At 41.3% G+C, this 14,544-nt stretch overlaps 1 protein-coding gene across 2 annotated transcripts in view; it reads left to right on the plus strand.

Annotated features, from left to right (window-relative positions):
* Nucleotides 1-14,544, plus strand: part of CHST8 (carbohydrate sulfotransferase 8) — a 129,593-nt gene that overhangs the window by 23,406 nt on the left and 91,643 nt on the right. The window contains exon 1 of one of the 2 annotated variants that reach the window (XM_078062466.1): nt 14,002-14,097. The exons of the other annotated variant lie outside the window; for it this stretch is intronic. The gene's annotated coding sequence lies outside the window, so the exon portion shown is untranslated. Of the gene's footprint in view, nt 1-14,001; nt 14,098-14,544 lie in introns of those variants that run through there. 2 annotated transcript variants of the gene reach the window in all.

Genomic DNA, 14,544 nt, shown 5'->3' on the forward strand with positions numbered 1-14,544 from the left:
TTGTTTCATCTTTGGCAGGTTTTGGTACCAGGGTTATGTGTTATTCATAAAATTAATTAGGAAGTTTTCCTCCTTTCTTTATCCTCTGGAACATTTTAAATAGCATAGAAAATTTCTGTTCCTTGAAGGTTTGAAATTTTCCAGTGAAATCTGTCTGAGGACTACGCCTCTGGGGGTGGGAATGATTGTTTTCCATACTTATTTTCTGGTCAGCTTTTCTACTTCTTAAATCAGTTTGTATAACTTCTGCTTCCCTAGACTATCATACATTTAATCAAGATTTGAAAATTTATTAGCATAAAGATTCCACGTGGTATTCTTATGTTTTAATAATTTTTTTTTTTTTTTTTTGCATCTCTGGCTACATCTCTTTCACATTAATGCTGTTTTTTCCTCTCTTTCTTTTCTTGATTGGACTTTGCCAGAGATTTATATATATTTATTGACCCTTTCTGAGAAACAGCTGTTGAGTTTATTTATTCATCCTACTATTGAATTCCTAAAAATCAGTACTTCCTCCTGTCATCTTTAATTTTTTAAGGCTTCTTATCTTGCTCTTTTTCTAATTTTTTAAGTTGAATGTCTAGGCCATTTATTATTTTTTTTCTTTGAGAATAAAACACTTAAGGCAATAAAATTTCCTCTGAGTACAGTTCTGGCCACATTCCGTAAGTTTTGGTGTGCATAAGTTGTCACCATCATAATTTTTGATAGCCGAAAATTGCTATTTTTATCTCTTCTTTGAGTATTTCATAGCTTCTAAGTTTCCCTCTTGTTGTTAATTTCTAATTAGGTAGTATTGCATCCCATACATTTTATCAAAACTACCGTATTTTTTCATGAAATTAGAATGATCTTGATTGTAACACATACCATTATTTTCCGTACCATGAAGAAAGAAAAAAAAAATCCACACTAAATTCTAACGTCCCGTCATTCGTAAGATGTATCTTGGTTTCAGAGATGATGTGAAAAAAGTACATCTTAGAATGTCTGAAAGGTGGAGTTTATTGTTCATTTTTCTTTCTTTTTTTAAAGTAGGCTTCACGCCCAGTGTGGAGTCCACCTCGGGGCTTGAACTCACCACCCTGAGATCAAGACCTGAGCTGAGATCAATAGTCAGATGCTCAACCGACTGAGCCACCCAGGCGCCCCTGATTTGTTTTAAATTTAAGTACATTGTGGTTTGAGAATGTGACCTGTATTGTATTAATTCCTTGCAATAGATTTTAACCTGGTATGTGGTCAGTCTTTTATAAATGTTTTACAGATATTTGAAAATAATGTCCCTTCTTGATCTGCTGGCTATAGGGATACACACACATATATATTTCTATACATTCCATATATATATATATACACATTCACACACATGCACATATAAAATCAATCTTGAAACAGTGCTTTTCGAATTTTCTGTATCCTTGCTAGTTTTTTCTAGTCACTTGATCTTTTCCATTTCTAAATGACGCCTGTTAAAGTCTTCCACCCTTGTGGTAGTTTTGTTCGTTTTCCTCGTGATTGCCACTTTTTGCTTTACAATTGACTCTTGAACAACATGGGAGTTGGGGCACCCACCCCCATTCAGTTGAACATTACAGTAACACTTTTGACTCTCCCCAGACTTTACTAACAGCTTACTGTTGACCAGATGATAACATAAACAGTCGATGGACATATTTTGTACTTGTATTATATACTGTATTCTTACAAGGGTCCCTAACTTTTCCCGGATGTTTTTGCTATTTCTAGGCTGTGTGGCTCATCTGTGAGTTTTTTCAAATTGTCACAGATCTCTAAAGATTTCTTAATGTACTATTTGCAAAATATTTATGTGTGAGGGGCCCTGCATAGTTCAGACGTCCATTGCATATATTTTGAAGTGCTTTTGTTAGATGCCTACAAGTTCCTAATTGCTACATCTTCTTTTTCAGACTGTCCTTTTCTTCATTATGTTGTGCCACTCCTTATCCCCCCCTCCCCACTAATTCCTTTTGGCCTTGAAATCAATTTGATCTGATAATAACATCACAACGTCAACTTTCCTTGAGTTAATATTTCCTGGCATTCCACTTAACATGGACTTATTTCTGTTGCCTTTGAAAGGCTTTTCCACCAAGATTGATGGCCTTCATCTGGCTGGCAGTAGGCACGTGTTTCTGAAGGCAGCAGAGAGTACGGGGAAATGCACAGGCTGGGGAACCCGCATGCCTGAGTCCGGATCCTGGCTCTGCTCAGCCAGTGGTAGGCACTTGCACACATTCCTTCACCTTCCAGGGCCTTAGTTACCCCATTTAGAAAATGTGATCATAACAGTACCTCGCTCATGGGCTTGTTTTGAGCATTCAATATGACAATACACGGAAGATGCTTAGATCATGGCTTCACATATAGCAAGCATCGCTGAATGTTAGATGAACTTAATCCCTAACCATTTATTGTTGTTACTGATATTTTGGATTTCTTTCTTTCTTTCTTTCTTTTTTTTAAACCTGAGATCGTAACCTGAGCCGAAGTCGGGTGCTCAACCAACTGAGCCACCCAGGCGTCCCTTTGGATTTATTTCTATCACCTCATTTGTGGCTTCTGTTTACTAGTCTCTTCTCTTATGCTCAGTCTAATTGATAACATTTTCTTTTTTTCCTCTGTTAATTTGAAAATGGTAGATTTTTTTTCCTCCTTTCCTTTGAGTACCCTTAAAATTTTAACATACATATTTAACTATAAACTTTTAGCATGTGTAAAGTTATTATCGTGGTCATCCTTCAAAACAGTCAAGGATCTTCACACATGAGGACTGCACACTGAATAGTCTCTCCCTCCATCTTCCCTCTTGTTAGAGTTGAGGATTTTTTTGACCTTAATACGAAACTGGTATTATCAATATGTAGAATCAATGGTTAATTCAATTTGCTAACAAATTTTTATTAATGCTGTGTTTTTAAAATCCTGCTCATTTCTCTCTGGGTTCATTTCTCTTGCAGAAATGTATCCTTTTGTTGTTTTTTCATTAAAAGACACAAGTTTTTTCATTTTTCTTGTTTTTCATTAAAAAATAGAATGACCCCTATTTACCTATAGCACTTGGAAAAAAATGTATACTTCACAGTCTGCTGTTGTTCACACCATTGGTGGGTAATCTATCTTTTCTTTTTGGTAAACTTTAAGATTTTTCTTTTTGCTTTTTATTGTCAGGTTTTACCAAGATGGGTGAATTTTTTTAACTTTACCCTACTTACCACTGTGTATACACTTTCTGCATAAGAAATCATGTGTTTCTTCAATTCCAGAACATTCTTAGCCATATCTCCTCAGTTTATTGCTTTTCTTACCTGTACCCCATTCTCTTCTTTGGAAACTCTGTATTCAGTGAATGGGGTGATTTTTCCAACAATTGATTGCATAGGATTCCAGAGTTCGGATGGACCAAAACTTTTTTTTCTAAGATCGTATTTATTTATTACAGAGAGAGAAAGAGAAAGAAAGAGGGAGAGCACAGAGGGAGAAACAGACTCCCCTCTGAGCAGAGAGCCCAATGCGGGGCTCGATCCTAGGACCCTGAGATCATGACCTGAGCTGAAGGCAGACGCTTAACCTACTGAGCCACCCAGGCGTCCGGGATGGACCAAAACTTAATTAACTTTCAGCTACTGATGGGAATTTATATTTTTCCACCTTTTTTTTTGCTATTAAAAACAAGGCTGTAGCCAACATTTTAATCTCTTTCTTTTTTCTTAGATTCTATTTTTTTTTTTTTTTGCATTCTGTTAGATAATGACTTCTATTGAGTTTTTTTTCTTGTAGGGTAATATAAGCCTATTTTTCTAAATATTCTATGAGTGATTGAGAAAACTGTATTCTGTTTGCTGAGTGCGAAGGTGTAAGAGGGAGTGCCAGAGTTTTATTAGTCAAATCTTTAATCTCACTTAATTTTGCTTGCATAATTTGTACATTTAACCTTTATGACTGGGGATTTATTAAGTCTCCTTTTGCCCTAATCATTTGCTTTATAGACTCTTTATAGACATTGTGAGATGTATCAGTGCCTGTCTGGAGAGGTCACTCCAGAGGGTTGACCCCCGAGTGTCCCCCTGAAGCCTTCTTCTGTTTTTTTTTTTTAAGTTTATTTATTTATTATTTTAGAGAGGAAGAAGGGGCAGAGGGAGAGAATCTCCAGCAGGCTCCCTGCTGAGCGGGGAGCCCACCCCAGGGCTTGGTCTCATGACCGAGATCATGAGTTGAGCTGAAACCAAGAGTCAGATGCTTAACCCAAGAGTCAGACGCTTAACCCACTGAGCCACCCAGGCGCCTGTCTCCTGAAGCCTTCTTGGACCTCCTTCATGGGTGCTCAGGCTCTGCCAGGCGCCATGACCTCCCAGTGGCTGCCCAGTCACCCATCTTGCGCCTGCTGCTCTAGGTCTGCAGGAATTCCTGGGGGCACCTGCTTGCCTGATGTACCCTGCGCAGCTTTCCTCCAGGAATACAGGCTCCATGCCCCCACCCCGTTTTTATATCGATTGGGTCCTTTCAAAGGAAACTGGGTGGGAAATGAATTAGGCTATTGGTGCCTGCTGCCACCCCCTTTCTTCCTTACGGCAGCTTTCCAAACATGAAAGTTCTTTCCCTTACTCAGCTTGACCTCCTGCCTGGGCTCCAGCCTACCTGCGTGTCCAGGTGAGCGCCGTCCACGTGTGCATGCATTCGTGGCAGGAAGGAAGGGATCCAGCACCGCTGGCTGCAGCGTGGGGACACAGAAGCTGTGTGGGGCGGACAGTCTGGGCTTGATTCCAGGAGAGAGGCTTGTTAACAAGGCCCGGGAACTCGTTCTGCTGATGGGATGTTAGCACACGTGGCATCCGCTGAATACCTCCGGTCAGGCCCAGCACTTGGTTGGGTCCAGTACTGTGTGACCTCACCTTGTTCGTACAGCAAAGCCCCAAGAACCGCTAATGCGGAGGAACCCAAGGTTAAGGCCCGTGTGTGTGGTCTTCCAGCCAGCCAGGGATCTGGTGGGATTTTCACCGGGGGCCTCCATTCCTGGCCACCTCGTGAATTTCAGCTGCGTCAGAGCTCAGTTCCCCTCAGCCCCGCTTTCGCTTCCTAAGGGAGGGTCCTTGGAGCCCTTTGCCATGGCTGGACCATCAGGGAAGAGGCAATGCCCATGCCCAGCCACTCTGCCCTGCAGCCCACACAGCCCCTGCCCCAGCCGCATGTGGGACCCCCCCCTTTGGCCAGGTGTTTACCCAGCGCTACTCAGGCTACCTGTGGGTGGGGAGGAATGGACAGGCGAACAGCTGCCCTCCCCTCCCCAGATCTCTTCTCTACCACCAGCCAGAGTGGGTCTTTTGAACAAGAAAATTGCATCCATCTGGTGGGAGAGGTGCATGCCCCTGCTGCCAGACCTTTGGTTGGGGGTGCCCCCATCCCTTACCTGGCCCTCCTTCAGTCCCCACCTCCCATATCCTAGGCTCAGGCACCTTCCTTTGCCCAGACTAGGGCCGCACACCATGGGGCCTTGCTTCAGGACTGTCTGCATCCCTGGGAACCCCATGAGGAAGGGATGTACGGCCCAGCACCCAGTGGGAGTGGTGCTCAGTGAGGGTGGTGCAGCAAAGGGATGAGGGGAAGGTGGGGGAGCCAGTGAAGGCAGGGGGAAGAGGAGGAGATAAAAAGGTGGGGGAGGATGCTCTTGAGCCAAGCTCCAGGCTCTGCCTGTTCCGAACGCCTGCCGCCTTTGCTGCACCGTTCCCAGAGGGTGCCAGCTCTGGATGCCTGTTTAAGTCACTCCACGAAGCTCAGCTTCTCAATCTGTTTTTTATTTGCAAGGGCCAGATTCATCTTCCTTTTTTAAAAGTCAAGCTTCTGAGAAAGTCATTTAAATTCACAGTGATTCTCCTTTCAAATAGCTTCTTTGAATGGGGTTTTTGGAGTCCTGGATCTTAGGGGCTCTGCCAGGAGAGGCTGAGGGTCGCACAAAGACTCATTGACAGGATCCTTATTATGGACAAGTACCCAGGGGCCCCCAGGGTGGGGGGGTATCTTCCCATAAATGGAGTGGGCACCAGGTGCCTGCGGGCCATCTGCTGAAGGTCGCTTTCCAAGGTGACTGGTGGTTTTTGATTCTCCTAGGAAGGAGAGCTGGTGCTGCCACCTCCAAATGTTTGTGTGCATTGAGATTGGAGTTTGCAACACCCGCACGTTGGAATATTCTGGACAGTTAAAAAGCATGAAGTAGATCTGTATGAACGGCCTGGGAAACACGTCCAAAGTGTATTAAGTGAAAAAGCCAAGTGAGAACAATGCATACACATATAACATGTATGGCTAAAAAGCCACAAGGATATATTCATTATTTACATATTTGTAAGTACATATCTAGAGAGGAGTCTGGAAGCGATTATACCAAATTTCCCCCCGGGGTGGAGTGGACTGGATTGGGGTGGCTTTCAAAGGGATCTTTCATTGTACTGTTTGAGGTCTTTTTTCCTGTGAGAATGTATTCCTGTGTGTGTGTGTGTGTGTAATTTAAAGAGATGTGTGTTTTGGAGTTGGGGCTCTTCATGATTTACCCTGAGCTTCTGAGATTTTCATTTTTATTTCTTCAAGTGATGGTGTTGAATGGCATACCCAAAGTTTATTGGGCATCCCCAAGGTTTATTTGATGATTGATAAAGAAATCACATTTATAGTGTAGGTCAGAGGTCAGCAAACTTTTTTCCTAATGGGTCAGATAGTAAATATTTTAGGCTTCATGATCCAAAAAGTCTCTTGCTGAAACTGCTCAGCTCTGCCACCTTCATGTGAGGCAGCCATGATGATATGAGGACGATGGAAGTGGCTGTGTCCCAATAAAACTTTATTTATAGAAACCAGTGGCAGGGGGCGCCTGGGTGGCTTAGTCGTTAAGCATCTGCCTTCAACTCAGGTCATGATCCCGGGGTCCTGGGATCAAGCCCCGTGTCGGGCTCCCTGCTCCGTGGGAGGCCTGCTTCTCCCTCTCCCACTCACCCTGCTTGTGATCCCTCTCTTGCTGTGTCTCTCTCTGTCAGATAAATAAATAAAATCTATAAAAAAAAAAAAAAAAAGAAATCAGTGGCAGGTAGGTTTTGGCCTGTGGACTGAAAGTCGCTGACCCCTAGAGGTTTAATTGAATCTTAAGACACAGATGGGTATGAAAATAGAGAAAAATGGCAAATGGAAATATTTGAGGAGTTTAGTCAGAACTATCATGTTGAAAACATTGTTTGAGGGGCCACAAAGTTAAAAAAAAAAAAAAAAGTATTGCTTTTCTCAAGTACTGTCCTGTGGCCTCTTTCAGCCAGATGAAGGTGAAGATAGGGCTGCCAGAACCCAGGAGAAAGGCCCCCATGAGTGTATTCGCTGTGGCTCTGTGGGGAGCAGGCCCTCTGGAAAATGTTCCAACAGTTGTCTGATCCTGTGCGAGTCTGTGAGGTGATCTTGCACATGGCTGGTCCTCAGTAAGCTTTGGTAATGTGAACAGGGCTCCAAGTGGCCCAGGGCCCCCCTCCCCCCAACCCTGAGAAGGTGGTGGCCAGGGTCAGACTTGGGGCAGATGAGCGGCATTGCCGCAGTTAGATGCTGAGAGCCAGGCCTCTCCCAGGCTAGCCTCCGCCATCCTGGTTAGGGTGTCAGAACCCTTCTGCCTCAGCTTTCCCCAGGGTCAGAGGGCTGAGGTTAAGCACCGTGGGCTGCCGGACAGGAAGGACTCATTAGCACCCAGCTGTGTAGCCCACTCTCATTAGACATGTTGCTAGAGATGGAACACTTGTGTGTCTGGCATTGAGCAATTCACACCCCACGTGACTTGGAAGGTCAGGGGACCCCTACGGAGTGTGTTTCCTCTTGTCCACACCCCCTGCAGCCTTTCCAGGGTGAAGGAATATGTGTACGTGCACATATGCGTGCACGTGTACGTGCAGATGGGTGTGACAGTGAAATAATCACTAATAGACCAGGACCTGCATGTCCCCTCCTCCCAGCCTCATGAGGAGAATTCGGCCTGCCTGGCATTTCCTGGGCCTCTGTGTCATTAGGATAGTAAGAAAAACAAATCCTGCTGGTCCTGGAAGGAAGAAGGGATAGGGTTACTCAAGGAAGAGCAGAGTTCTCACAGTGGAAGAAAGAAGGGAGTAGAAGGAGCAGGAGGTCATTGGCCAAGGAGGCTGAAAGCTGGGTCTGGGAGCAGAAGGGATTTGGGGTTGGCTGTTGTGCATACACAGGAGATTTCGAGGCAAGATGGAGACAGGGCTCTAACGGGCAGCCGGGCATTACCAATGGGATCCCTTTTGTTACCTCAGTGAGCTTTGGGGGATAGATTTCTTTAAGTAGAGGTTGGTTGTTAAATGGGTATTTTTAAAATTAAATTTGTTTAAATTACAAAAACAGAAACATTCCATTTCTTCCACACATACCCCCCGCCAACACCCCACCTCTGGCAACCACCAATCTGTTCTCTGTATCTATGAGCTTGTTTTTAAAAAATAGATAGATAGATAGATAGATGATAGATTCCACATATAGGAGAGAGCATATGGTATTTGTCTTTCTCTGATTTATTTATTCAGCATTATGCCCTTGAGGTCCATCCTTTTTGTCATGAATAGCAAGATTTCATTCTTTGTTATGGCTGAATAATATTCCACTGTGTGTGTGTGTGTGTGTGTGTGTGTGTGTGTGTGTGTGTGTATCACATCTTCTTTATCCATTCACCCATCGATGGACACTTAGGTTGTTTCTGTATCTTGACTATTATAAAAAATGCCGCTGTAAACATGGGGTGCAGATATCTTTACAAGTTAGTGTTTTCATTTTCTTTGGATAAATACCTAGAAGTGGGGTTGCTGGATCATAGGGTAGTGCTATTTTTAATTTTTTGAGGAAACTTCGTACTGTCTTCCATAGTGGCTGCACCAGTTTGCGTTCCCACCAACAGTATATGAGGGCTCCCTTTTCTCCACATCCTTGCCAGCACTTGTTATTTCTTATCTTCTTGATAATATCCATTCTAATAGGTGTGAGGTGATATCTCATTCTCCCCGAGAATTTGGCGTCTCCCCGATGATGAGTGATGTTGAACATCTTTTCATGTACCCATGTGTCTTTGGAAAAATGTCTATTTGGATCTCCTGCCCATTTTTTAATTGAATTGTTGCGGGGGGGGGGTTGCAATTGAGTTGTATGAGTTCTTTCCATGTTTTGGGCATTAGCGCCTTATCAGATACATGATTTGAAAATATTTTCTCCCACTCAGTGGGTTGCCTTTTCATTTTGATGATGGTTTCCTTTGTTGTGCAGAAACTTTTTGCGTGATGTAATCTCACTTGTTTGTTTTTGCTTTTGGTGTCAGATTCAAAAAATCATTGCCAAGACCAGTGTCAAGAAGTTTACCACCTATGTTTTTTCCTAGGAGTTTCATGGTTTCAAGTCTTTCATTCAAGTCTTCAATCCATATTGAGTTATTTTTTGTGTATGGTATAAGAAAGTGGTCCAGTTTCATTCTTTTGCATATGGCTGTCCAGTTTTCCCAACACCATTTATTGAAGAGACTGTCTTGTCCCCATTGTATGTCCTTGGGTCCTTTGTCACAAATTAATTGACCATATATGTGTGGGTTAAATTCTGGAATCTCCATTGATCTATGTGTCTGTTTTTATGCCAATACCATAATGTTTTAATTACTATAGTTTTGATTTATAGCTTGAAATCAGGGAGCATGATACCTCCAACCTTGTCCTTCTTTCTCAAGATTGCTTTGGCTATTTGGGGTGTTTTTATAGTTCAATACAAATTATAGGATTGTTTGTTCTGTTTCTGGGAAAAATGCCATTGGGATTTTTATAGGGATTGCATCGAATCTATATATTACCATGGCTGGTATGGACATTTTAACAATATTAATTCTTTCAATTCATGAGCATAGAATATCTTTCCATTTATTTGTGTCTTCTTCAATTTCTTTTCATTATTGTCTTATAGTTTTCAATATACAAGTCTATAACCTATTGGTTAAATTTATTCCTAGGTATTTCATTCTTTTTGATGCAATTGTAAATGGGATTGTTCTTTTAATTTCTCTTTCTGATAGCTCATTATTAGTGTATAGAAATGCATCAGATTTTTGTGTATTGATTTTGTATCTTGCCACTTCACTGAATTTATTAGCTCTAACCGTTTTTTGATGAAGTCTTGAGGGTTTTCTGTATATAAAACATATGCCACCTACAAAGAGTGACAGTTTTACTTCTTCCTTTCCAATTTGCCTGCCTTTCATTTCTTTTTCTTGCCTAATTCTGGCTAGGACTTCCAATACTATGTTGAATAAAAGTGGCAAGAGTGGACGTCCTTGTCTTGTTCCAAATTTTATTTTATTTTATTTTTTTAAAGATTTTATTTATTTATTTGACAGAGACACAGCGAGAGAAGGAACACAAGCAGGGGGAGTGGGAGAGGGAGAAGCAGGCTTCCCGCAGAGCAGGGAGCCCAATGCGGGGCTCGATCCCAGGACCCTGGGATCATGACCTGAGCCGAAGGCAGACACTTAACGACTGAGCCACCCAGGCGCCCTTGTTCCAAATTTTAGAGGAAAGGCTTTCAGCATTTCACTGTTGAGTATAATGTTAGTTGTGGGCTTGTCATATGCAGTCTTTGTTATGCATAGATACATTCCTTCTACACTTGCTTTGTTGAGAGTCTTTTTTAAATCATAAATAGATGTTGAATTTTATCCATTTCTTTTTCTGCATCTATTGAGATGATTATATCATTTTCCTTCTTTGTTTTGTTAATGTGATGTATTACATTAACTGATTTGTGAATGTTGAATCACCCTTGCATCTCTGGAATAAATCCCCCTTGATCATGGTGTATGATATTTTTAATGTATGTTGAATTCAGTTTGCTAATATTTTGTTGAGGATTTTTGCATCCATGTTCATCAAGGATATTGGTCTGTAATTTTCTTTTCTTGTGCCATTCTTGTCCATTTTGGTATCAGAGTATTGCTGGCCTTGTAAAAAGAGTTTGAAAGAGTTCATTACTCTTCTATTTTTTGGAAGAGTTTGACAAGGATTAGTATTAATTCTTCTTGGAATGTTTGGTAGAATTCACCAGTGAAGACACCTGGTTCTGGACTTTTGTTTGTTGGGAAGTTTTCCATTACGGATTATGTAAGGAATCTCTCCTTACTCGTAATCGGTCTGTTCAGATTTTCTATTTCATCATGATTCAGTCTGGGTAGCTTTATGTTTCTAGGAATTTATCCATTTCTTCTAGGTCATCAAACTTCTTAACACATAATTGTTCATAGTAGTTTCTTAAGATCCTTTGATTTCTGTGGTAAGGTTGTAGCATCTCCTCTTTCATTTCTGATTTTATTTATTTAAGTCCTCTTTATTTTTTATTTTTTTCTCTTTATTTTTTTCTTGGTGAGTCTAGCTAAAGGTTCGTCAATTTATTTTTGTTTTATCCTCAAAGAACTGGCTGTTAGTTGATCTTTTCCATTGTCTTTTTAGTCTCTTATTTATTTCTGCTCTAATCTTTGTTATTTCCTTTCTTCTACTAACTCTGGGTTTCACTTTTTCTAGTTCCTTAAGGTACAACAGTAGGTTATTTATTTGAGCCTTTTCTTGTTTCTTGAGGTAGGCATTTATTGCTATTAACTGCTCTCTTGTACCTGCTTTTGCTGCTTTCCATTTATTTTCGTATGTTATATTTCCGTTTTCATTTATCTCAAGGCATTTTTTAAAATTTCTCCTTTTATTTCTTCTTTGACACATTGGTTGTTCAGTGGCATATTGTTTAATCTCCACATATTTGTGAATTTTCCAGTTTTATTCATGTTAATTTCTAGTTTCCTACGATTGTGGTCAGAAAAGATGTGTGATATGATTTTAGTCTTCTAAAATGTATTAAGACTTGTTTTCTGACCCAACACATGATCTGTCCTGGAAAATGTTCCATATGCATTTGGGAAGAATGTCTATTCTGTTGCTTTGGGGTGGAATGTTCTATAAATATCTAACTCTATCTGGTTTAATGTGCACTTAAAGCTGATGTTTCCTTATTGATTTTCTGTCTGGAAAACCTAATCCATTTATGTAAGTAGGGTATTAAAGTCCCCTACTATTATTGTATTGCTGTCTATTTCTCCCTTTAGGTCTGTTAATATTTGCTTTATATATTTAGGTACTTCTGTGTTGGGTGCATAAATATTTACAAATGTTATATCTTCTTATTGGATTGACCTCTTTATCATTATGTAATGCCCTTCTTTCTCTTATTACTGCTTTTATTTTAAAGTATATTTTGTCAGGTGTAAGTATAACTACTCCGGCTTTCTTTTGGTTTCCATAGAATATCTTTTTTCACCCCTTTATCTTCAGTCTACATGTGTCCTTACATCTGAAGTGAGTCTCTTGTAGGTAGCATATAAATGTGTCTTTTTTGTTTTAAATCCATTCAGCCACTCTATGTCTTTTGATTGGAGAATTTAGTCCATTTACATTTAAAGTAATTATTGACAGGTACATGCTTATTGACATTTTGTTCACTGGTTTCTGATTGTTTTTGGAGTTCTTCTTTGTTCTTTTCTTCTTGCTCTCTTCCTTTGTGGTTTGATGACTTTCTTAAGTGTGATGTTTATATTCCTTTCTCATTATCTTTTGTCTATTTCCTATAGATTTTTGCTTTTTGGTTACCACGAGGCTTACATATAGAAACTTATATCTATAATAGTCTACTTTAAGTTGATAACAACTTAAGTTTGATCCCATTGTAAGCTCAACATTATTATTCTCCCTACCCCAATGTTTTATGTTTTACATCTTTTTTTATGTACCCCTAAACTAATTGCTGTAATCATACTTATTTTTACTACTTTTGTCTTTTAACCTTCATACTAGCTTTATGAGTGATTAAAGTGGATTAAGTGGGTATTTTTCTGAAAGGGACCTCAAGGATGCCAAAGGCAACCTCATGGACTAAGCCCTATGTGGTCACAGTCGTGCTTGTGTGCATGTGTGCGTGTGTGTGTATAGGTTTGGATATACTGATGTTAGCCCAGATGGGTATAGCTGGCATCCTTTCACCTTGAAATGGTGTTCATAGAAGGAGGGTGAAGAGTACCTTCATTTTTTCTGAGTCCTGGCAGGCAATGGCCATCCTCATGTGGATGTTGCCCAGAGCCCTGGGTCTGGACTTGGCTGTGGGAAGGGCGGTGGGAGAAATGACATAGGAGAAAGCCTTAATGCAGCACCCAAACGGAATTTCCTCCTCTGCTAGAAGTTAGATCCAATTCACACCCTCGCGCAGCTTGAAGGCTGGCGCTGGCTCTGTTTGGTAACATCACAGCAAACGGCTGCTTCGTCGCTATTTTGGTTCTTGCCACTGCAGCTTCTTTCTGCACCTTTCAAGAAGTGTTCCTTCCTACTGGAAGACTGGGGTGCCAAGCTCCCCCAGCTCCTTCCCATTTTGGTAAATTAAGGAACAAATGGTGCCAAATTGTCCTCGTCTCTTTCACAAGATTATTCGTAACCAGCTTATTTTCTTTCCCTCTATTGAGTGAACGCATTAAAACTAAAATTAAATCATTACCCAAAGCACAGACTACGATCCTTTTCATAATTACATCCTCTTAATTGGCATCTGAGGGCCCAGCTCATTTTAATGCTTGCTGGAAAATGTCTCAGACACGTTTAATTTTTTTTTTTTTTTTGGGGTTTAAAGGTCAACAAGAATATCTTACCTTAATTTGACAAGTGTGTAAGAAATAAGGTAAGACCAGTTTATGTTCAGGTAATGCACAAAGAAATCTATAAATCAAGCTGGGTGAATATTAGATGATGCCATATCGGAACCATCTGCCTTCATTCTCAGAAGAATCGATACCACAAAGAACGCACCGAAGATGTAGTGATTTATGCCCTTATGTCAGGGGAGAAATATTGGCCATTTTTCGAGTCACTTCATATGATCCTAAAACAACAGGGCCTGAGGGAAAGAATGAGAGTGACCATAACCCCACGCGTGTCAAGGAGCAAATCTGCTGCTTGGTGTTTGATTATCTCCGCTTGAGAAAGGGTGAGTCTGAGGTCCCTTCATGCCCTTGACTCTGCCCCCTCTGCTATTGTGTGTGGGAAGGCTGCCATGAGCGTTGAGGTGGCGTGGAAGGGAATTAACTGAATTGCATCTGAGTGATTGTTGCCAGGGGATGGAGGCTTAGAGCTTGGGGACCCTGGGTTTTCCATGCTAGCGCGCTGCTTCAAACCCTGCCTTCCTTTTGAGAGCCTTCCCTGGTCTCCTCATCACTGGCCTGGGCAGACATATAGCCTCCAGGAACTCTGCCCTCTGGTATATTGGATGTTGGGGCTGGGTTCCCACCAAGATGTCTGCAAGGGGAACAGGGTGCTGTGGCTCTTGATGGTGGGAAGAAAAGTCTCCGAGCAATTAGGGCTTGGAAAAACAAGTGACGTTGTCTTAACCACCTTCCCCAGAGGTGGTGGTCGACAGCAGGACTTCTCCAGGGAG

Source organism: Halichoerus grypus, chromosome 15 (assembly GCF_964656455.1).
Source record: "Halichoerus grypus chromosome 15, mHalGry1.hap1.1, whole genome shotgun sequence".
In the NCBI taxonomy this organism is placed as follows: domain Eukaryota; kingdom Metazoa; phylum Chordata; class Mammalia; order Carnivora; family Phocidae; genus Halichoerus; species Halichoerus grypus.